This window comes from Rhinopithecus roxellana, chromosome 11 (assembly GCF_007565055.1).
Source record: "Rhinopithecus roxellana isolate Shanxi Qingling chromosome 11, ASM756505v1, whole genome shotgun sequence".
Classification (NCBI taxonomy): domain Eukaryota; kingdom Metazoa; phylum Chordata; class Mammalia; order Primates; family Cercopithecidae; genus Rhinopithecus; species Rhinopithecus roxellana.
Genome location: NC_044559.1, coordinates 95,743,493 through 95,766,770, shown reverse-complemented (window position 1 = coordinate 95,766,770; position 23,278 = coordinate 95,743,493). Strand labels below are relative to the sequence as shown.

At 37.1% G+C, this 23,278-nt stretch overlaps 1 protein-coding gene across 6 annotated transcripts in view; it reads left to right on the top strand.

The window, feature by feature from the left end:
• Positions 1-23,278, top strand: part of ZNF438 (zinc finger protein 438) — a 192,931-nt gene that overhangs the window by 33,712 nt on the left and 135,941 nt on the right. For 2 of the 6 annotated variants that reach the window (XM_010357038.2, XM_030940664.1), the window contains exon 2: positions 11,083-11,140. The exons of 2 other annotated variants lie outside the window; for them this stretch is intronic. The gene's annotated coding sequence lies outside the window, so the exon portion shown is untranslated. Of the gene's footprint in view, positions 1-8,594; positions 8,752-11,082; positions 11,141-23,278 lie in introns of those variants that run through there. 2 more of the 6 variants (XM_030940665.1, XM_030940666.1) reach the window with 2 other exon arrangements.

Here is a 23,278-nt window from a genome sequence, read left to right as displayed (position 1 = left end):
GCTTTTCTTTTTGTAGGTTCTGTCTTCTTAAGGTGGAAGATTAGGTTATCCACTTGAGATCTTTCTTTTTAAATATAGGCTTTTATAGCTACAAATTTCTTTCTGAGTACTATTTTCTTTAGCTGTATCCAATAAATTTTGGCATGTTGTGTTTTAGTTTTCACTAATCTCAACATATTTTCTAATTTTCTCTCTGATTTCTTTGACCTATTGGTTATTTAGGAGTGTGGTTTCCCCGCCCATCTTTGTGAATTTCCTAAAATTCCTTCTGTTACTGATTGTATTATAATTGCATTCCATTGTTTCAGAGAATATTCTTTGTGTGATTAATCTCTGTAAATTATTGAAGGTTGTTTATGGCCTAGCATGTGATCTCTTTTGGAAAATGTTTCATGTGCACTTAAGAATGCATATTGCCTTGTTGGGTAGAGTGTTATATAGTCGTCTGTAGGGCTAGTTGTCTTACTGTGTTGTTCAAATCTTTTGTGTTCTTGTTGATTTTCTTCCTGGTGGTTTTATCTAGTATTGAAAGAGGGTTAGTCTCCAATTATTATTTTTGAGTTGTGTATCCCTTCGACTCTGTCTTTTCTTCCTTCTGTTGTTAGGTGCATATATGCTTCTAATTGTTATATTTTCCTGATGGATTGACCCTTCTGTCATTATGAAGTGTTTCTCTTTATTTCTAGTAATATATTCTTGTTTTAAAATCTATTTTGCCTGATTCTTTTATGTTTACTGTTTGTATGGTATAGCTTTTACTTTCAACCTATTTGTATGATTGAATCTAAAATGTGTTTTATATAGATTTTATGTAGTTGGGATCATTGTTCTTTTTCTTTTAAAAAAATACAGCCTGATAATCTTTCTTTTGATTAGATTGCTTAATCTGTTCACATTTAATGTAATTACTGATCTAGTTGGATTTTTGTATGCAGTTACGAATTTTGTTTTCCATAGGTCTCAAGTCTTTTTTGTTCTTTCCTTTCTTGCCTTCTTTTGAATTAAGTAGATATATTGTAGTGTGATGTTTTAATTCCTTTGCTACTTTTTAAAACATATATTTTGAATTATTTTCTTAGTGGTTGCTCCAGGGTTTACAGTGTACATCTTGATTTATAAGAATTTCACTTCTGATTTATACTTACTTTCAGCAAAATAGACTTCCTCTATTAGCTCCATTTCCCTCCCCAACTTTTTTGTGCTATTATTGATGTACCTATTATGTCAAACCCAACAATACACTGTTGTAATTTTTACTTTATGTCTTTTGAAGAAGCTGAGACAAGGGAGAGCAAGTACATATTTATAGTTAGTTGTATTGACCTCTCTATTTTTCATTTTCTTTACATATTTCTGCATATTTGAGTTAGCTCTGGGGTCATTTTCTTACTCCCATAGAACTCTGTTCTCATCTGCTTCATTTGTACTGTTATTGTCTAAATATGTAACAGTGAATGTTGTTAGCCCAATAATAAAATTATAGCTACAGTGTTTTATTGAATTATTCTTTAAATCAGTTAAGAGAAGAAAGGGGAAGAATTATGCAATTACAGTGTCTTTTGCAATTATGTACGTAATTTCCTTTACTGGCACGCTTTGTTTTTTTGGGGCTTCCAATTACTGTTTGGTGTTACTTGCTTTTAGCCTGAAGAATTTCCTTTAGTATTTCTTGTAAAACAGATATTCTAGCAACAAATTCTCTGTTTTTATTTTCCTGGGGATGCCTTAATTTCACCTTTATTTAAAAATACAGTGTTGCTGGATATTAGAGTCATAATTCACAATATTTTACTTTAGCACTTTGAATATTTAATTCCATTGCTTTCTGCCCTGGCTTGTTTCTAATGAGAAGTCAGTTGTTAATCTTATTGGGGACTCCTTTGTGCTTGTCTGGTCATTTTGCTCTTGCTGCTTTCAAGATTTTCTCCTTGTCTTTGGCTCTCAAGATTTTGCCTATAATGTGTCTGGAAGTATATCTTTTTGTATTTATCCTATTTAGAATTTGTTGGGCTCCTTGGGAGATGTGTAGATTAATATTTCTTTTTCTTTTATCAAATTTGGAAAGATTTCAACCATTATTTATGTATTTTTTATTCTTTTTCTTTCATTCTTTTTTTTCCCCCTCTCTCTGAGACAGGGTCTCACTCTGTCACCCAGGCTGGAGTATAGTGGCATGACCTTAGCTCACTGCAGGCTCCACCTCACTGCAGGCTTAAGCAGTCCTCCCACCTCAGCCTCCTGAGTAGCTGAAACTACAGGTGTGTTTCACCCTACCTGGTTAATTTTTAATATTTTTTATAGAGACAGGGTCTCAACATGTTTCCCAGGCTGGTATTGAATTTCTCGGCTGAAGCAATCCTCCCACCTCGGCCTTCCAAGGTGCTGGAGTTACAGATATGAGCCACCATTCCTAGCCTTATTATTTCTTTAAATATTTCTCCCTGTTTTTCTCCTAATGGCATCTATTTTAGTCCATTTTCTGTTACTGTAACAGAATACCAAAGACTAGTTAATTTATAAGGAAAAGAAATTTATTTTTTATGGTCCTGGAAGCTAAGAAGTCCAAGAGCATGGTGCGAGCCTCTGGTGAGGGCCTTCTTGCTAGTGGGAATTCTCTACAGAGTCCCAAGGTGGCACAGAGCATCACATGCTAAGAGGGCATATGAGTGAGAACCAAACTGGATTTTATAACAGATGCATTCTTGTGATAGCTAACCTACCTGCTTGATAACCCATCAATGCAGTAACTTATTATAGTCTTATTATAGTCTACTAATCCATTCATGAGAGCAGAGCCCTCATGACCCAGTTACCTCTTAAAAGTACTACTTCTCAGTACTTCTGCATTCAGGACCAAGTTTCCAATACAGTGAACCTTTGGAGAACACATTTAAACCATAGCATTCCACCCTGGGCCCCCAAAATTTATGTCTTTCTGGTGTTTAAAAATACATTCATTCCATCCCAGTAGCTCCAGAGTCTTCATTCATTCTATCATGCACTCAAAAGCCCAAAGTTCCAAGTCTCATGTAAATCAGATTTGAGTGAGACATATGGTGTAATTTGCCTTGAGACAGATTCTTTTCAGCTATGAGCCTATTAAATCAAACAAGTTACTGACTTCCAAAATATAGTGGTGGAGCAGGCATAGGACAGACATTGCCATTCCAAAAGGGAGCAACAGGAAAAAATTAAGGAGTAACAGGTCCCATGTAAAACGAAAACCCAACAAGGAAAACAACGTTACATCTTACAGCTGGAGAATAATCTCCTTTGACTCCATGTCCTGCATCCTGGGCACATGGGTGCAGGGTTGGGCCTGAAAGCCTCAAGTGACTCCACCCCCATGGCTTTACTATGCTCAATCCATATGTCAGCCCTTGTAAGTTACAATTGGGTGCCTGTGGCTTTCGCAGGTTGGACCTGCATGCTGATGCTATAGTTCTGAGGTCTCAGCAGCATTCCTGCTCCCACAGCTCCATTAGGCATTACTTTAGTGGGGGCTCTGCCATGGCCTTGCTTCTGGCTGTACTAGGCATTGCCCTATGGGGGGGCTCTCAGCAATGGGTCCACTCTTATGACAAGTCTCTGCCAGGGCACCGGTCTTTTTGGTATATCCTTTGAAATCTAGGTGAAACTACCGTAGCCCCACATCTCTTACATTCTGTACACCTGCAGAATTAGCACCTTGTGGATGCCACCAAAATTTATAGCTTGTGCCTTCCATAGTGGTGAGTTGAGCCACACCTGCTGCTACTTGGGTCATGGCTGGGGCAACCACAGAGCCTTGCTCTGGGGAGCAGGGAGCAGAGTCCTGAGGCAGTCCTGGACAGTGGGCTGTGCAGAATGCCATGGATGCCATGGGCTCCCACAAAATCATTCTGCATGCCTAGGCCTCTGGGCCTCTGATGGGAGGAGCAGCTTCGAAGGTGTGTGAAATGCCTTTTGGAGTCTTTCTCTAATTGTCCTGATAAATAGTCTCTTGGTCCCTTGTATCAATATGAATCTCTTTAGCAAATGGTTCCTAGGCCACATTCTTGGTTTCCTTTCCTAAACAAGCTTTTGAAATTCTACATAGCCAGCCTGAGGAGAGTTTTCCAAATCTTTCCACTTTGCTTTTCATTTGATTATAAATTCTGTCTTTGTCATCCCTTTGCTCCCAAATCTCACCTGTGTCTTGAGTGTTTTGCTGCTAGAAATTTCTTCCACTCCATATGCTAGTTCATCAGTCTCAAGTCCAGCATTCCACAAACCCCTAGGGCATGGACATAGCCTTGAGGTATGTCAGGCTGTTTGCTGCTTTGTGACAAGTATGGCCTTTAGTCCAAGTTCTAGTACCTTGCTCCTCATTTCCATCTGAGGCCTCTTCAGAATGAACTTTACATATTTCTGTTAACATTCTGGTCATGAGCACTTAAATAATCTCTAAGAAGATTCAGGCTGGGCGCAGTAGCTCACGCCTGTAATCCCCGCACTGTGGGAGGCCGAGGCAGGCAGATCACCTGAGGTTTGGTGTTTGAGACCAGCCTGGCCAACATGGCAGAACCCCTCCTCTACTAAAAATACAAAAATTAGCAGGGCTTGGTGGTGCATGCCTGTAATCCCAGCTACTTGGGAGGCTGAGGCAGGAGAATCGCTTGAACCTGCAAAGCGGAAGTTGCAGTGAGCTGAGATTGTGCCATTGCACTCCAACCTGGGTGACAGAGTGAGACTCTGTCTCAAAAAAAAAAAAAAAAAAAGAAGATTCAGAATTTCTCTAGTCGTTTTCAGAACCTTCACCAGAATCACCCTTAAAGCTCCATTTATGGCAATATGGGTTTTTTCTATCCAGCTCCTCCATAGTCTGCCAGCTTCTACCCGTTACCCACTTCCAAAGCTGCTGCTTCATTTTCAGATATTATAGCAAAAGTCCTACATCTTGGTACCAGTTTTATGTCTCAGTCTGTTTTCTGTTGCTGTACATAGACTTTAATGAAGTTGAGGATACCTCTGAATCACCTGGTGGGCTTGTTATAATAAAACACAGGTTACTGGGTCCTATGCCCAAACCTTCTGATTCAGGAGGTTGGAGGTCGGACCTGAGGGTTTGTATTTCTGGCAAGTATCTGAGTGAGGCTGAGGCTGCTCATCTGGATAACCTACTTTCAATGTATGGTTGCATCTTTTTTTGTGATCCTAGCAGCCATTTATATGTATTATTTGTATCTATTCATTCATTAAGGTGCGAAAAATGGTAATATTCTAATTCTTTTTACTCTTTTTCATTTATTCATTGGAATATTTTTATAAAGAGATACATATTCTTATCTCTTACTTGGTTACCCAGTGACAGAGTTCACAAAAGAAAGGTAACATAAATTCTTGATTTTTTCCCTTTGATATATATTTTTTAAGATAATGAATTGGTTCTCTATCATCTCTTAAAGGTGATCAGTGTTTTAAGAATATTATTATGAACTTTTAGAATTTAATGTATTAGTTTAATCCATTTCAAGTATTACCATCATTGAAGCTCAAATGACTCCATCTTTGGCTAATGGAAGCCTCTTAAAGTTAGCTCCTGAGTCCTAGATTCAGCTATTTCTCTTAGAAGCCCTACTGTTTAAGGGGTGATCATGTTTTCTCTCAGCCCTTTCTATAGACAGAAATCAGAAGTATGTGCACATATTTAAGATAAAATAAAAAAGTATTTCATAAATTTATATTGATGCTTCCAATTGAAACTTGAGACTATGGTGGAGACGATAGTGTGTTTAAATCTTCTTTCTGTATCTCTTTCCTCTGCTTTCAAGGATATGAGTGATTATAGAACTGGAAAGTTCCACAATTATTGATTTATTTTTATCCTATAGTGTACACACAACAGTCTCAGAATGACAACACTACAGTATTACTCAAAACATTAAAATGCATATTTTTGCATACATTCTCACCCCCTTAATCGCATTTAGGACTGGGGATGTCTTCTGAGACTTGAGTTTATTGAGCAGCCATTTAAAGCATCTTCTCTGTCTCATACTCACTGCTAGAAAGGGGATACAAAGAGGTGTAAGATATGTCCCTGTTCTCTAAAAGCTAAGGGTCAGGGTTACTGGGTTATGTATCATTCTGGTATAGGAAGATGTGGCCATAGAATCTGGGATTCTGTTCTTCTTTAAAAGAAGTTAATGTTAATGTTAATTCTTCTTTACTTGCATGTTTCTTAAAATAAAACCCTTTCTCTCTACTCTTATCAGGGAGCAGCTTCCTTTTGGTGGAGCTCGTTAATACTTTCTAATCTCCCTTACATAGTGTATTATTAGTCAGGGTTCTCCAGAGAAACAGAGAACAAGAGAAAGATATAGAGTTTATTTTAAGGAATTGACTCACAGAATTTTGGGAGTTGGCAAAGCAACTGTGTAGAATACAGCAGCAGGCTGTATATTTAAGGAAGAGTTGATAATAGTCTTGAGTGTAAAAATTGCAAAATAGGCTAGTAGGCTGGAAACTTAGCATTTCTATGTTATCATCTTGATGGAGACTTGCATCTTCTTCAGGTAACTTTTATCTTCGCTGGTAAGGCCTTCATCTGATTGGATAAGGCCCACCACAGTATGGAATCTCTTTTATTTCAAGTCAACCAATTATAAATGTTAATTACATCCACAGAGACCTTCACACAGCATCTATATTAGTATTATACCAAACAGCTGGCCATGATAACCTATCCAAAGTGACTCATAAAATTAACTATCACATCTAGGTTAACTGTTTATTGCCCAAATTGATATTCTTTCTAAAAAACAATAAAATTATTTAATTTTATTACTTGACTGACAGATTGGTTTCATCATATTGGCAAACCTATAAAATAGTCCTATTAAGGAATTATTTTAAAAATAAAGTTATTTCTAAGACATATTGAGATATAGCTATATTCATTAAAGCAAAACAACTGTTTTAACATTAAAAATAACATAAATATAATTCTCAGTAAAAGTTCATATACATTAGTTTCTTAGCTGTAATTTGTATCTAATATATAAGCTCTCTGTATTGGAAAAAATATTTTAAAAATATAGTTGTATTATCTTTAATTGCTTCATAAAATCATAGTCTTTTTCAAGTTGCATTTTGTGATTGCTACATTTGAAATTATTGATTTTTTCAAGTTACTATTTTCTATATAAATTGTGATTTTTAAATTTGAGAATGTAACCTCTATGTTGATAATGAGGTACCTGGTAAGTTCAAAGCAAATTCTATTATATTTTTATTTTGTAATAGTTTAATATGCAAATATTCTGGCACATGTATTTTCACAGCAACTGTTAAAAAAACAGTCTATTTACAGCACTTTTATTCAACAAAATTTTTATGACAAAGCTTGTCAAATAAATTGTGTCTGTTATGGAAATCTTTTAAACATCTTAACCAAATTTAGATGCTGCTAAATTGTAGGCATTCTCAAGTTCATTTTATTCTAGTACATAATATAAACTTATTTAAGTAAAAAAATAAGTTCTCCATAAAAATTAAAACTTGAATGAAAGATTTCTGTCTTAGTTTGGGCTGCTGTCTCAAAATACCACATACTGGGTGGCTTAAACAACAATTCATTTCTCATGGTTCTGAAGGCTGGAAAGTCAAAGATCAAGGAACCAGCAGATCAGTTTCTGGTGATGGCCTGCTTCCTGGTTTGCAGACCTGGTTTGATCTCATTATGTCCTCACATGGCCCTTCTTGGGTGTGTGCACTTGGATGGGGTGGTGGGGGTAGAGAGAGAGATCTGTTTCTTTTTATAACAGCATTAATCTCATCAGGAGGGCCCCACCAACATGACCTAATCTAACCCTAATTAAAGGCACTACCTCTGAATACCATCACGTTGGGTATTAGGGCTTCAGCGTAAGAATTTAAGGTGACACAAACATTTAGTTTCAACTGACTTTGAATGTAATGTTTGAATGAAAATCATCTGTTATGTTGATGATTTTACAAAGTCTAAGCCTCAAAGAATTCGAAGCTAGATAACAAAAAGAGAAAACATGGACTGTCATGCTGAAATATTTTTCTAAATTCAGCATCAACTTTGTCACAAATATTTTAGTTCATTTTTTTTCTTTTTTTAGATGGGTGTGTACTCTGTTGCCCAGGCTGAAGTGCAGTGGTGTGATCACAGCTTACTTCAGCCTTGACCACCTGAGCTCAAGCAGTCCTCCTATCTCGTCCTCCCAAAATGTTGGGATTACAGGTGTGAGCCACCATACCCAGCCTTAGTTCACTTTTTTTAACCCTATGTGTGTGTGTAAACATTTGTAAATTTTGATTGGTAGAATGTCACATCTTTTGTGGATGCAGTTGTGAAATATGTTTCCTCCAATTTTGATTGGTAATATATTGCAGTTTATATGGGCACAGTTGTGAATTATATGTGAACCACAGCCAAGTCCAAGTTTATTTCTGTTACATCATTTTTAAAATTTAATAAGAACATTGTTCTTTCTATGATGCTGTGCTCAAGCAAAGTTTGTAATTGTGTTATCACTGTAAAAACAAATAGAATTGACCCTTACTATTCACAGATTTTGCTTTCATGAATTCGTCTGCCTACTACAGATTGAGCATCTCTGATCTAAAATCAGAAATGCTCTAAAATCCTAAACTTTCTGAGTGCCGACATGATGCTCAACACAATCCTCAAGGGTCATGCGCAAATGAAATACTCATTGGAGCATTTTGGATTTCAGATTTTTGGATTGGGGATACTCAGTAAGTATATAATACAGATGTTTCAAAATTTTTAAAAACCCCAAATTCAAAACACTTCCGACCCCAAACATTTCAGGTAAGGGATACTGAACCTGTCAAATTTATTTGTAACTGCAAAATCAATACTCATGACACTAGTCATTCAACTGAGTGCATGACTACAAATGGTACAGAATGGTGAAAATTTTGGATTGCTTAACACATTCCTAGTTGACAGGCTATTTCCTTCAGCTCTCATACAGTAAACAAGTCTCCTTTTTTGGGTTTATATAGTGCTATGATTTTTGCTTTTTTAGGCTTCTTTGTGATTTCTGTGTTTAAAATGACTACTCAGTGTGGAACTGAAGTGCTGTATATTGCTCCTAAGTGCAAGAAGGCTGTGATGTGCCTTAAGGAGAAAATACACATGATAGATAAACTTACAGTGCTGTTGGCTATGAGTTCAGTGTTAGTGACTCAACAGTAAACAGCCATACATTGCTTAACAACAGGGTTAAATTCTGAGAAATGTATCATTAGGTGATTTTGTCATTGTGAAAATATCATAGAGTGTGCTTATATGAATCTATAGCTTACTACACATGTAGGCTATGTGGTAAAGCCTATTGTTCCTGGACTACAAACCTGTGCGGTGTGTTACTATACTGAATTCTGTAGGCAATTGTAACACAATAGTAAATATTTATGTATCTAAACAGAAAATGTACAGCGAAAATATAGCTTGATAATCTTATGGGACCACCTCCATCATAGATGCAGTCTGTTGTTGACACATCGTGCAGTGGATGACTTTATTAATCAGGTATCTTGAAACAGAACTATACATAAAATGAGGTTATGTTTGGTCAGCTAATTAAAATGTAATCAGAGGCTCTCAGGAGCTCTCAGGAACCCAACCCTGAATTTCCCTTATGAGTAAACAATTTGGTATTCCCTAATTCAGTATTCATGGTGACTTCATAGACCATAACTACTGTGAATAACGAGAACCAACAGTAATTTTGTCTTTGTTGTTGAACTTCTAAACTGATTTTTAAGTAGCAATTAAAGCAATGTCACGTGTTTCATATTCTACAGAATGAACTTCCAACAGCTTTACTTTGGTTTCATGAATTAGATGAAATCATCAAACCATTATTGGAATTAACTGATTTTTCTAGTTGGTACATTTCCTGATACTGACAGAAAGCTGGCAACATTTAACTGTGAGTTTTTCTGTTAATGCAGCCAACCAGATATCACTTTACTTTGATGATGTAAAAAAGATGCTTTAGAATCAGAACTAAGTGCATTTTTTAAAAAAGTAATTTGATCTAGATGAAAAGTCATGCTTTAGAGAGTGTCTTTCAGATTTAACCACATGTGAAATTGACAACTGGCTTCATTGCACATATATCTCACACGGCTTAATGAGGTTATGGCAGAGCCTGAAAGTATAAATAAGTCCTAGCCTATTTTAATGGTATCATTAAAAAAAAATCATTAGAAAATGAAAAACCCAGCCGGTCGCGGTGGCTCACGCCTCTAATCCCAGCACTTTGAGAGGCCGTGGCAGGTGGATCATAAGGTCAGGAGATCAAGACCATCCTGGCTAATACGGTGAAACCCCGTCTCTACTAAAAATACAAAACCTTAGCCAGGCGTGGTGGTGGGCGCCTGTAGTCCCAGCTACTCGGGAGGCTGAGGCAGGAGAATGGCATGAACCCAGGAGGCGGAGCTTGCAGTGAGCCGAGATTGTGCCACTGCACTCCAGCCTGGGCGACAGAGCAAGACTCTATCTCAAAAAAAAAAAAAAAGAAAAGAAAGAAAGAAAATGAAAAACCCAGGACAAATGGTAAATTGGTGGGACAGTGGGACAATGGCCATAAATTGGGACTGTCTCAGGCAAACTGACACACTTTACCAGACATTTGTCCTTTCAAAAATCTTTGAATCCCAAACTCTTGATTACTGTTTTCCTGTCAAAAAGGCTGTGCCCTGAATATGAATCACTTGTTTGTGACTATTTAGTAATTTCCACAGCATTATGCACATGGAAAAGAATGTGAAGCATTCTTCTTAGCCAGTTTTATTCATTGCGGCATTTCTTTTTTTCTGGAACATTTTCTATTTATCTTAAAACTTTTATTAAATTTTGCATGCTTTCATTTTTAAACTAAAGACATGTAATCAACTATGGAATTATTTTCTTCTACATTAGTTCTTTTGTTATCTTAATAAAAATACACAGCAATTAGAAATGAAACTTGAAAATAAAGTACTATTTACATATATTTGATAAAAATGGATTATCTGAATATGATTATAATAATACTTTGTATTCTGTTACAGAATTAATTAAAAGGATTTATGGTATATCTTATGATTCTACAGAAGCCTTGGGATATAGGTAAGTGACCAGAAGCATTTTTTGAAGAGACATTTCTGAAACATTAAGTAATTTGATCTCACAGGTTCCTGGAAAAGTAGACAGTGGGGCATATCTTACTTTAGCAATTTACCTCTTTTCTCTTCAATATAACATTTGTAGAAATACTACATTTACATGAATCTTCATGTAATATTTCCCTAATAGCTAAAAAATCATATTTTCCAGGGAATTTTAGGCTTATTTTCTATAATAATTATAATGAGACATAGGAGTGTGGCATGTAGCAAAACTTAAAGCATTAAAAAAAATAACTAAATGCAATATGGTACCCTGGGTTATACCTAGGAACTAAAAAAAGACATTAGTAGAAAAACAGGTGAAATATAAATGAAGTCTATATTTCAGTTAACAGTAATCAATTAGAAATTAACCAGTGTTAATTTCTTAGTTTCTTTTTTTTTTTTTTTTTTTGAGGCGGAGTCTCGCTCTGTCGCCCGGACTGGAGTGCAGTGGCTGGATCTCAGCTCACTGCAAGCTCCGCCTCCCGGGTTTACGCCATTCTCCTGCCTCAGCCTCCTGAGTAGCTGGGACTACAGGCACCCGCCACCTCGCCCGGCTAGTTTTTGTATTTTTAGTAGAGACGGGGTTTCACCGTGTTAGTCAGGATGGTCTCGATCTCCTGACCTCGTGATCCGCCCGTCTTGGCCTCCCAAAGTGCTGGGATTACAGGCTTGAGCCACCGCGCCCGGCCAATTTCTTAGTTTCAACAGATGTCCTGTGGTTATGTAAGATGTTTAACTTTATGGAAAACTGGATGAGGGGTATATAGGAACGCTATAGTATTTTTATTTCTATCTTCTAAATCTAAAATTATTTCAAAATAAAAATTTACTTGAAGCACAAAAGTCAGAGTTTATTGATTTAAAATGTATAGTTTAGAAGTAGATTTTCTGGACTGTGGTTTAAAAAAATAAAAAATTAATTAAAAAAATCCATAAAAATGATTCAAGGAAATACATGGCTATAGGTTTCATTTTTCAGTTTATAGGAAGTATACAATTGTATTTTTTTTTCTAACATTGGTGATATGGTTTGGATTAGTGTCCCTGCCCAAATCTCATGTCAAATTGTAATTTCCAGTGTTGGAGGAGGGACCTGATGGAAGGTGATTGGATCATGGGGGCAAAAATCTTTCTTGTTGTTCTTGTGATAGTGAGTGAGTTCTCATGAGATCTGGTTGTTTAAAAGCGTGTAGCACCTCCCCCTTCACATTCTTCCTCTTGCTCCGGCCATGTAAGACGTACCTGCTTCCCCTTTGCCTTACGCCGTGGTTGAAAGTTTCTTGAGGCCTCCCCAGCCATGCTTCCTGTACAGCTTGAGGAACCATGAACCATGAACCAATTAAACGTCTTTACTTTATAAATTACCCACTCTTGGATCGTTCTTTATAACAATGCAAGAAAAGACTGATATAATGGGCATGGTGTTTGCGGACATCTCCTCGTACTTGGTTACAGGCTTTCTCTTTGATGCTTTCAGCCACTTGTGTTTTTTGGTCCTTTTGTGTAACTTTTTCTGTTATTCCAAGCAGGCCCTTTAAATGGTTCCCAGTACAATTCTTTTCTTTAGTGTATTGTTTGGAGACGAAAGTCCAATAATGTGACTCAGTGGTTTGGAGACCCCATTAGTATAGTTTTGTTCAGTCACACTACTTGAGCTTCTAGGTCAAGTAGTAGACACAGTAGACCTATTGTTAATGAGTATGAATAAAGATGAGCATAACTCTTACATAGCCATTTCTGTAATTGAGCTAAAATAATACAGAACCTATTGCTGTCAGATAATAAAATTCTCAGTTTCTAAAATGGACTCTAGCATGATAACTATTTTAAATTTCTATAAATATTAAAAGACTTATAAGAATGAAACTTTGTAGTTTGCCAAAACTCTTATGTAACTTTTCATTAATAAAAGTAAAGTAGCCATGCAGGTCTTGTGGATGGTTTCCTGCTTCTGCTGCCAAATTTAATGATTTTAGTTAAATTTCATAAAGGGAAATATAAATATACTTAAAGGATATAGACACTTAAAACAGCAGACCCATGCCTGAATAACTCTTGCAGAATAATTGTCCACCTTCGAAATTTCTGTTTTGCTTGGTAGTCTTTAGTAAGAATTGGTGTTAACAGTCTCATGTTAATAGAATTATAGTTAATGGAATTATAATCTATTTTTTAGTTGTTTAACATGATTGTGCTAACCTTGGTTGGGAAGTTTAGAAAAAGACAGGATCGTTTTCTCAGGCCAAGTTTAAATTACATTGATCATGTAATAGTTCACATAAAACAAGCAGACAAGAAAAACTTGTATTATTCTGTGCTAGAAGAGCATTAAAAGTGTTGTTTTTAGGGACGTGCTTACCATTCAGCTGATTGTAACTTGTGGTCATCAAAGTGTAAATAAGAATAGCTAATATATATTGAACATTTTTTTTTTTTTTTTTGAGATGGAGTCTTGCTCTGTCGCCCATGCTGGAGTGCAATGGCACAATCTTGGCTCGCTGCAACCTCCACCTCCTGGGTTCAAGTGATTCTCCTGCCTCTGCCTCCTGAGCCGCTGGGATTACAGGCATGTGCCGCCATGACCAGCTAATTTGTTTGTATTTTTAGTAGAGACAGGGTTTCACCATGTTGGTTAGGCTGGTCTCAAACTCCTGACCTTGTGATCTGCCTGCCTCGGCTTCCCAAAGTGCTAGGATTACAGGTGTGAGCCACCATGCCTGGCCTGAACATTTTCTATGTACCAGGCACTTTACTTACCTTATCTCATATAATCTTCACAATTACCTGTGAGATAGGTTGGAATTCCCTTTACAAATGAGGCTCAGAGAGAACAGCTCTCTCCAGTCTAATTCTGAGGTGGGGAGGTGGATAGAACAAGTGCCTATTATATAGTACAGTACCTGCTGTTTATTTATAATATAAACAGCTCCCAGGAAACGCTGTCATGTTTCCACAGATGTGTAGTAAACTTCAGATTACTTCAGCTTTTCTAGGTAAGAGTATCTGATCACACTGGGTGACCTAGAGTGGATTCTCCTGGGGTGAACAGCCTGGAGTCAGGACTTGTGTTTCTTGTCTAACTTTGTTCTGGCTCATTCTGCAGTCCCCTAACATGTCAGTTGTTCCCTGTCACCTGATTAATTGCTGAACACTCACTCATTGTGTGCTTCACTGATCACATGCTAAGAACTTTTGGCAGTTCTGGGGAACATGCTCTCCACATGCCTCCTGGTAATTGTTGGACAACTAGATGTTCCTAGTTGTTGTGAGAACTTTGATCCAGAACCTGCAACACATGCCAGAGACCAGGGATGGGGTAGTTGAGCAGCTGATGGGTGAAATGTAGCTATTCAGATTGTTAGTTGGTCAGGAGTCAGAAATAGAGTAGGCATGTGACTCTAAAAAGTGGTTTTTGAAGAGGATTATGATGGTTGGCTATGGACTTCATAGTTTGTAGACATAAAATAATTCTAACTTCTTTTTGAGGAAGAGTCATAAAAATACAAAATCTCCTTTGCTATCTTCTCTTTATGATCTCTAAAAGTTGACATTTCTCAGGGCTCAGTCCTTAGCCTTCTGTATTTATTTTCCACACAATTTCATGTGATCTCTTGTTTTAAATGCCATCTGTTCTCCCAAATTTACAATTTCTTTACTTTGGTCTCTCCCAGGAGTTCTAGACTTATTTTTATGTCTTTTCAACATCTCCATTTTGGAGTCTAATAAACATTTCAAACTTAATATGTCTAAAATGTAAATCTTGAACTTTTCTCCCTGTGTAAATGATATACGCAGTTGTTCCAGGCCAAAAACTCAAAGTCATGTTGGACTTTTTCTTTCATATCCCATATCCAGTCCATTAGTAAGGCTTATATGCCTTCCTTTCAAAATGTATCACAAATTACCCCTACCCCACTCCACCCTTACTGCCCTATTATAAGTCACTGTCATAAGTCGCCTAGGTGATAATAATCATCTTCTAACTGGCCTTCCTTATCTCCTCATTGTATCTCTCCATTCAGTCCTCCATATAGGAGTAAAAAGTGTTTTTTTGTTTTTGTTTTTGTTTTTTTTAATGTTAAACAGTTTCTGTCATTCCTCTGTTCAGAACCCTTTGGTGGCTACCCAGCACACACAGGTTAAAATGTTGTCTCACATGTTCTACCAGACCTGCTGACTTTATCTCCTGTCACTCACTCTCTTGCTCACTCTCCGCTAGCCACACTTGCCTTCTTGCTGTTCCTTAGATACTTCCAAGTCCATTTGTAATCAGCTAACTTCCCCCAGTTCTGTGATCCCACACCCCTCACTCCAACCAGTCTAGCCTGGTACCAGTGGAGGTAGATTTAGAGAGAAGAAAAGTGCACATCCAATACTCTCTAGCACATGCAGTGGTAGAGTCACAATAAAAATATTGCAGCTTTAGCATTCCTAGTTTCTGTAATTTGAATTGCTTTTAAGTGTAAGAGGGACTGGATTTAGAGCTACAGAAAGTCATAGCTAGAATCAATGGGGAAAAGTTACAGAGAGAGATTTCTGCTCAGTTTAAAGAGTGCTACAAAGAGACTTAGACTCTCACACAATAATAGTGGGGAACTTTAACACCCCACCGTCAATATTAGACCAAGCGGTCCAGATCTGTCAAAGATCAGATGGTTGTAGATGCATGATGTTATTTCTGAGGCCTCTGTTCTGTTCCATTGGTCTGTATATCTGTTTTGGTACTGTACCATGCTGTTTTGGTTCCCGTAACCTTGTAGTATAGTTTGAAGTCAGATAGCGTGATGCCTCCAGCTTTGTTCTTTTTGCTTAGGATTGTCTTGGCAATGCGGGCTCTTTTTTGGTTCCATATGCAGTTTAAAGTAGTTTTATCCAATTTTGTGAAGAAAGTCAGTGGTAGCTTGATGGGGATAGCATTGAATCTATAAATTACTTTGGGCAGTATGGCCATTTTCACGATATTGATTCTTCCTATCCATGAGCATGGAATGAAAGCTGAAATTACTCCTTGTTCCATAAGCTACAGGATGGATATCATGTTAGCAGGCATGTAAACAACATTAATGTCCTTGTACATATCCATTAGAGCTGTTGGGTGACTAGGTGCATTTTCATTGAGCAATAATATTCTGAAAGGAATCTTTTTCTCTGAACAGTGACTCTCAACAGTGGGCTTAAACTATTCAGTAAACCATACTGTAAACAGACATGCTGTCATCCAGGCTTTGTTGTTCCATTTACAGAGCAGAGTAGATTTAGCATAATTATTCACAGCCCTAGTGTAATTCCTAATGGCCTCAGTGCAAATGAAACAGCCTTATATTCAAAGAAGATGCCATATAAGACTTCCATAGCTAGAGAGGGAAAGTCAATGCTTGGCTTCAAAGCTTCAAAGAGAAGCTGACTCTCTTACTAGGGGCTAATGCAGCTGGTGACTTGAAGTTGAAGCCAATGTTCATTTACCATTTTGAAAATCGTATATACTAGAAATATGGATAAACTTCAAAATCATTATACTGAGTAAAATAAGCCAGATACAGAACACCACAACTGATTCCATTTATTGCTCTAGGTTAGTATATCAGAAGTGTGAGAAAAGATACATTTACTGTATGGTGACAAACAGTGGATAAGTTGTTGCATGCAGCTAAGGGTGGGTTGTGATTGATCTGGAGGCAGTACAAGGGAACTTTTTGGGATGATGGTTGTGTTCTATATCTTGATTCTGGCAGTAATTATGTGGAGATATAAATTTGTCCAAGCCCACTGAAAGGTACACTTAAAATTTATGTATTTTATTGTATATAAACTATTATCTCAGTACAACATTGCTTAAAAAAACCCAGTACACAAATTTTGAAAGTTATTTTACTAGCAAAAAATTAACTTCTGTCTAATGTTAGAAGACCTTTGTGTAATGCTAAAACTTAGTCACCCTGAAAAATCCCTTTAGATAAATCAGTGTATACAATATACATAAAAAAATGAATTAAAAGCCCTTAAATAAGGAAAGAGAGTATAGAGATGAATTCTCAATATACTTTCTAGTCTGTGGTTTGATGTATTGGAATCCTCAGAATGCACTGATGTACATTTCCAGTTTCTTGAATTGATGTTTGGTAATACCCTTGACACTAAGAAGCAGCCAGATAAAATGAAATAATTACAATCTGTTCTTGGTTCTGCTTTCTTGTTCTTAACTTCTTGAGTTCAATTTTATTTCATGTTTTTTAACTAGAAAAACTGGTTAGAAGACATACCAGTATCCCTTAGAATCTTTTTTTCTTTTTTTCTTTTTTTTTTTTTTTTTTTTGAGATGGAGTCTCACTCTGTCGCCCAGGCTAGAGTGCAGTGGCATGATCTTGGCACACTGCAACCTCTGCCTCCCAAGTTCAAGCAGTTCTCTGCCTTAGCCTCCCAAGTAGCTGGGACTACAGGCGCCTGCCACCATGCCCAGCTAGTTTTTGTATTTTTAGTAGAAACAGGATTTCACCATATTGGCCAGGTTAGTCTTGAACTCCTGACCTTGTGATCTGCTAGCCTCAGCCTCCCAAAGTGTTGGTATTACAGGCGTGATCCACTGCGCCCGGCCCAGAATCTATTCCTTCTTTTAGGAATGGATCCCCTAGAGTTTAGCTAAGCACATGACTGCCCATCTAGAAACTGTGCTCCTCTGCTTCTTTTGCAGCAAAGTGTGGCTGTGTGACTAATGAGAGGTGAATGGTAATGTGTGTAAGGTCACCTCCTTTAAGACAGGCCACTTACCCTAGACTTTCTTTTTTCCTTTTCTGCTGGCTGGGATGTTACACCAGTTACAGTAGCCATCTTAGTTGGGAACTACATTGGAAACCACATGGAAGATGGCAGAGCCAGCCTGGGTCCACAAATGATCTTGTGATGAAACACACCTTCCCCTGTCAGCCTGTATTTTGACATGAAAAAGAAGATTTTCTTTCTCACTTGAGCTACTTTTGAGTCTCTTTGTTATGGCAGAAAATTTATACACTAATATAAAATGGAAAGCATTTCAGAGTTTTAAGTTTTTCTTTATACTGTTTGGCTGTATTCTCTATATATTGGTATGGTATTCTCAAAGTAGTTCTTAAAATAGCATATGATTAAATGCCACGAGTTCCTTTTTGATTGATTATTTAGGAGAATGTTTTGCAAATTTCCAAGTTACTTTTAAGCTTTTGGTACTAATCATTAATAGAATATTATTAATAGAATGATTATTAATATTTGGCATTCTAATTATTAATAGAATGATTATTAATATATGGCATTCTCCTTTTCTAGATTTTTATGGTTGTATGTCTGGACTAGCTTATAATCAGTTTTAGTAAAGTTACACAGACCTTTTTAAAGAAATTTTCTTCAGGAGATACCTAAATACTTATTATGTTGTTGAACTTTATTATTTTTTTTGTCTGATCTCTCAAAGGCTTAAAGTTGTAAATCACTGATTTCTTCCATTAATTTTAATTATTTATATTTCTATAAGTTTTTATTTTGGTGTGTGTGTTAATGTGTTATTTACTGTCAACATCTCAATTGAGGATTATAGCTGTTATTAGAGTAATATGACTTCTTTCTTTTTTTTTCATTAAATAAAGGGTCTTGCTTTGTCACCCAGGCTGGAGTACAGAGGCATGATCATAGCTCATTGCAGCTTCCAAACTCTAAGGCTCAAGCGGGCAGTCCTCCTGGCTAGCTAGGACTATTGTTGTGCCACCACACCTGGCTAATTTTTCTTTTTAATATTTTGTAGAGACGGGGCCTTGCTATATTGCCCATGCTGGTCTTGAACTTCTGGCCTCAAGCAATCCTTCTGGCCTAGCCTCCCAAAGTGCTGGGATTACAGGTGTGTGGCACTGCACCCAGCCATGACTTTCTAATTTATGACTTGTGTTTTGTTTTAGCTGACATTGATATTGCTACCTTAGTTTATATTTCTCCATAAATCTGTGCTTCCTGTTATATTTACACTTTCTTTGTCATTACTTTTATATATGTTTCCTAAAAGTAGAACATAGTTAGATTTCATTTTTTATCCTAAAAAGAACTATGTCCTTTGTCCCTTAACAAATATTTAATGCATTTAAATTTGTTTCCAAATTGTTCTAATTGGTTTTACTTTATTGATCTTCTTTTCAGCTTTCTGTTTGTAATTCTTCCTTGTTTTCATTGGGTTTTGAATTTTTTGCTGTTTTAATTTAAACTTTTATGTTTAATTTGGTTTTCATTTTTAACTTTGGTTCATCTAAGAGGCTTTGAAATCCAAGGATTATTTTAAAGATTTTTTTAACTTTAAATTTATATACCTATCATTAACAGTCAAGAATAGGATGGTATCTCTTGATTTCCCTCAATATTAAATGAGAAATTTAGTATGTTTTACTTCTCTGCTTCTCTGTTTTCATTAATATGATCTAAGATTTTTAACTCAGACTGTTACTAAATTATAATTTTAAATTTATGCACAATTTCTTTTATTAACTTTTATATGGGTATGAAAATTATGAAAACCCTAACTTGTCACAACCTTAATTTCCACTTTTTCAAGTAAAAGGAATCTTAAACCATCAAAATTATACTCTGATATCCTATTACTCATTATCTTCTGGATTTATTTTCAAATTATCTCTTTAAAAAATACTGTTTTCATTTTTCCTGTTGCCCACATTTGAACTATTTCTTTGCTCCTTAGACTAGGAGAAAAGAAGTAGAAATAGTCAGATTTGAAATTAAGGTCTGGAAGTCTAAGGTCTGGAACATGTTTTGGGTTATTGGATTAACAGATTTTATGGTGATGGGTTTTATGGGAAGAATTATCAGTTATTTAGTAGCTTCATAAGCTTGTTTTCTAGGATGTCCCTGTCAATTACTGCATCAGGTAACACAGGACCTGGCACTCAGATTCTCATTAATATTTGTTCAGTGACAGGAGCTGTCCTCTGTTGCTTTCGAGTCTCTAAGACGGTTTTCCCCATCTTGAATGTGCCTAGTCATCTGACCTCCTCTCAAATGGGCACCAACTTCATTCTCTCTGTATAATAAGGCACCTCGTATGGGGCTTTCCTATTTTTTTTCAGAACATGCTTGAGGACCATTTAGGGAAGGAGGGTCTTAGAGGACATTCAGTCTTGTCTTGGAAACGGTGGGGAAGGAAGAACTCTGTAGCAGTTGCTAGGGGTAATATTATATCTTTAAGAAAACAATGCTGTTGCTAAGTTATTTTTAGACATAGAAGGCTTCTCTTTAATTTTTGTTTCTTTTTTAGTGGATGATTATGTAGCTAGTCTACCAAGAGGTAGGGAGTGAAGTAAAGCTGAGAACAGCCTCTCCAGGATTATGAGGTCAGGATGAAGTTCTTGGCAAGAGACTCAATTTAGTGTGGTATTCTGGAAAGCACATGATCTGAGGAGGCAGGAGACCTTTATTTTAGCTTTGGTTCTCTGTGACTGTGGCAAACCATTTAACTTTTGTGAGTATTAGACTAGATTTATTGAATGAGGAATCTGACTCAAAGATCCTTTCTAACTTTAAAATTCTGTGTCTGACCAGAGGACCAGGGTAGAACAAGGAGGTTTCTACTCGATAGCATTTTTATTTTTAATTTCATTTTGTAAAGTCAAGAGGAATAAATCATTTATCTTAGTGCTTTGAACAGGAGGATTAGAAGAAAGAATCATATCTGGCTCATGTGTCTATGTTCTGACCTTGTATTAGGTAAGTGACATGACGCATGTTGCAATCAGTTTTCCCTATTGTAACACATGGAAATAATCTGGTGCTAGAATGACTCAGAGGAATGTTTGTTGTTGTTGCTTGTTCTGTTTTTGTTTTCTTGAAACAAGATTTTATTCCATCACCCAGGCTAGAGTGCAATAGCTTGATTATAGCTTACTGCAGCCTTGAACTCCCAGGCTAAAGCGATCCTCCCACCTCAGTCCCCTGAGTAGCTGGGACTACAGGCACGCATCACCAGCCTCGGATAATTTTTTATAGAGATGGGGTCTCCCTGTCTTACACTGGCTGGTCTCAAACTCTTGGTCTCAAGCAATCCTCCTGCCTTGGTCTCCCGAAATGTTGGGATTACAGGCCTGAGCACCTGCACCTAGCCGGGAATGTTAAATCACCATTTTTTTCCCTGGAGAAAAGTTGACAAAAATATTTATCTAGATTCCCAGAAGGTTATCACCTTTTCCACTGGGATATTGTGTGTCTCAAAATTGAGGATGCTGGGAGGTGGGCCTGTTGTATGCTACCACTTAGCCATCAGGCTGTGGGTCACACTGAACATCTTTCATTGAACTCCTGAGTGGTGAAACGGCTGCTAGCACTAAAGTTGTGTTTCACAAGGGCAGTAACAGGATGCTGCCCTAGCTGGCTATCTGTCATAAGTGGAGCTGGGCATGGTCACATGCAGGGTGGGCAGAGAGAGTTTTCAAATAATGAACATGTCACAGTTGTGAAAGAGCTGGGGACGAGTGCTGACTGAATAAAATCTATGCAGCAAAGGGTGACTCTTTTTGAAGAAAGGCTTTGTTCTGTCCGGATTCTGGAGGAAGAGCCACCAACAAAGGCTCCATCCAGAACAGAACGGAAAAGACTGGACAGCAGACTTTGGTTGCTTTTCTTCTCTGTAGTTATCACATTGAGGATTAAAAAATAGTTGAAAAGTTTTATTTCCCTCTATCAAGAGCTTCCAGGGGTGGGAGAGAGTTGTTTCATTTCAGAAATCTGTTTCGTTTTAGTAAACACATATCATGAGTTGAATAAATATAAATAAAATTCAAAATAAATTAGAAACTTGAATTTAAAAATGTATGTGACAGGCTTTTAAGTGCCACTGTATGTTAGGCCCTGGTAGGGATGCAGAGATCAGCATTCATTAAAATCTGCCCTCTGGAACTTTGGTGAGGCCAACAGATAAATGGCTAATATTTATTATGTTTCATTCAGTTTTTGTGGAGCATCTACTCTATGACAGGCAATAGGACTTACAAAGTAAGGTCCTGGTCTCAAGGCATTTATGGTCCCGAGGGATACGAGTAAATAGGTAACTAGAGGGCCAGGTACATGAGGACATACAGGGGAGAATACTAGAATGTGTGGGATTGACTGTGTTCTGAGATTAGAATGAAGCAGCCTCAAGGTGCCTATACTTTCAGATTTTTAGAATCTTTAAGTCTTCTAGAACTACAGAGTTGCTAGAGGAAACATTATTGTATGTTTTTATAGGAATAGCTGCTTTATATTAATGATCCATAGCTGAGCATCTGGAAGGAAAAAAATTTGTTGATACATGTGCTTTCTGTTTTCAGCTGATGATGATGATGATGATGACTGGATTGTCCTCTACTAGCTGCAAATTATATCTAGAATTTTAAATTTGAAATTATAGGGAGACACCTTTTGATCAAACATTGTTCCCTATTAAGTTACGGTAAAAGTCTTTCTTGAACTTTTAATCTATTTAAAAGAGATTGCATGGCCTCCTATAATCATTGAATCCCACGGCTCTTTGAGGTAGGGATTTCCTATTCAGCCCAGTGTCCTCCTATTCAAGTACGAGGCTGCTTTCTCTCTGTCATCATTGAAGTGTTGGTCTTTTTGGACAACAGTAGAGGCCTGTAATTTATTTTAAGCTGGATTTGTAAATTGAAGGGGCCCAGGCTGAGTCTGGCCCATGGTGCATGTGACTTACCTCCATGCCTGAGCCACAAAAGGCCCACTATTTGCTGTTTTCAGGGAGTTAATAAGAACTTTTGTGACATAATTTATACACACTTTATTGTCTAAAATCTAGATGATGTGAAGGAAAAAAGAATAGGTTGCAAAAGTCAAAGTTATGGCTGTGAACTAGAAGAAAAGTTAAAAATATGAAAACTGGCACAAATGGTACAAACAAGAATTAGACATTAGCAAGAACATAGAAGCAGAGGTTTTTAAATTATAGCACCCCTTAAGACATTAAGGCAAACCTTTGGTCTTAGAAAGAATGAAGGGGCCGGGAGCGGTGACTCATGCTTGTAATCTCAGCACGTTGGGAGGCTTGACGCAGGTGGATCATGAGGTCAGGAGATTG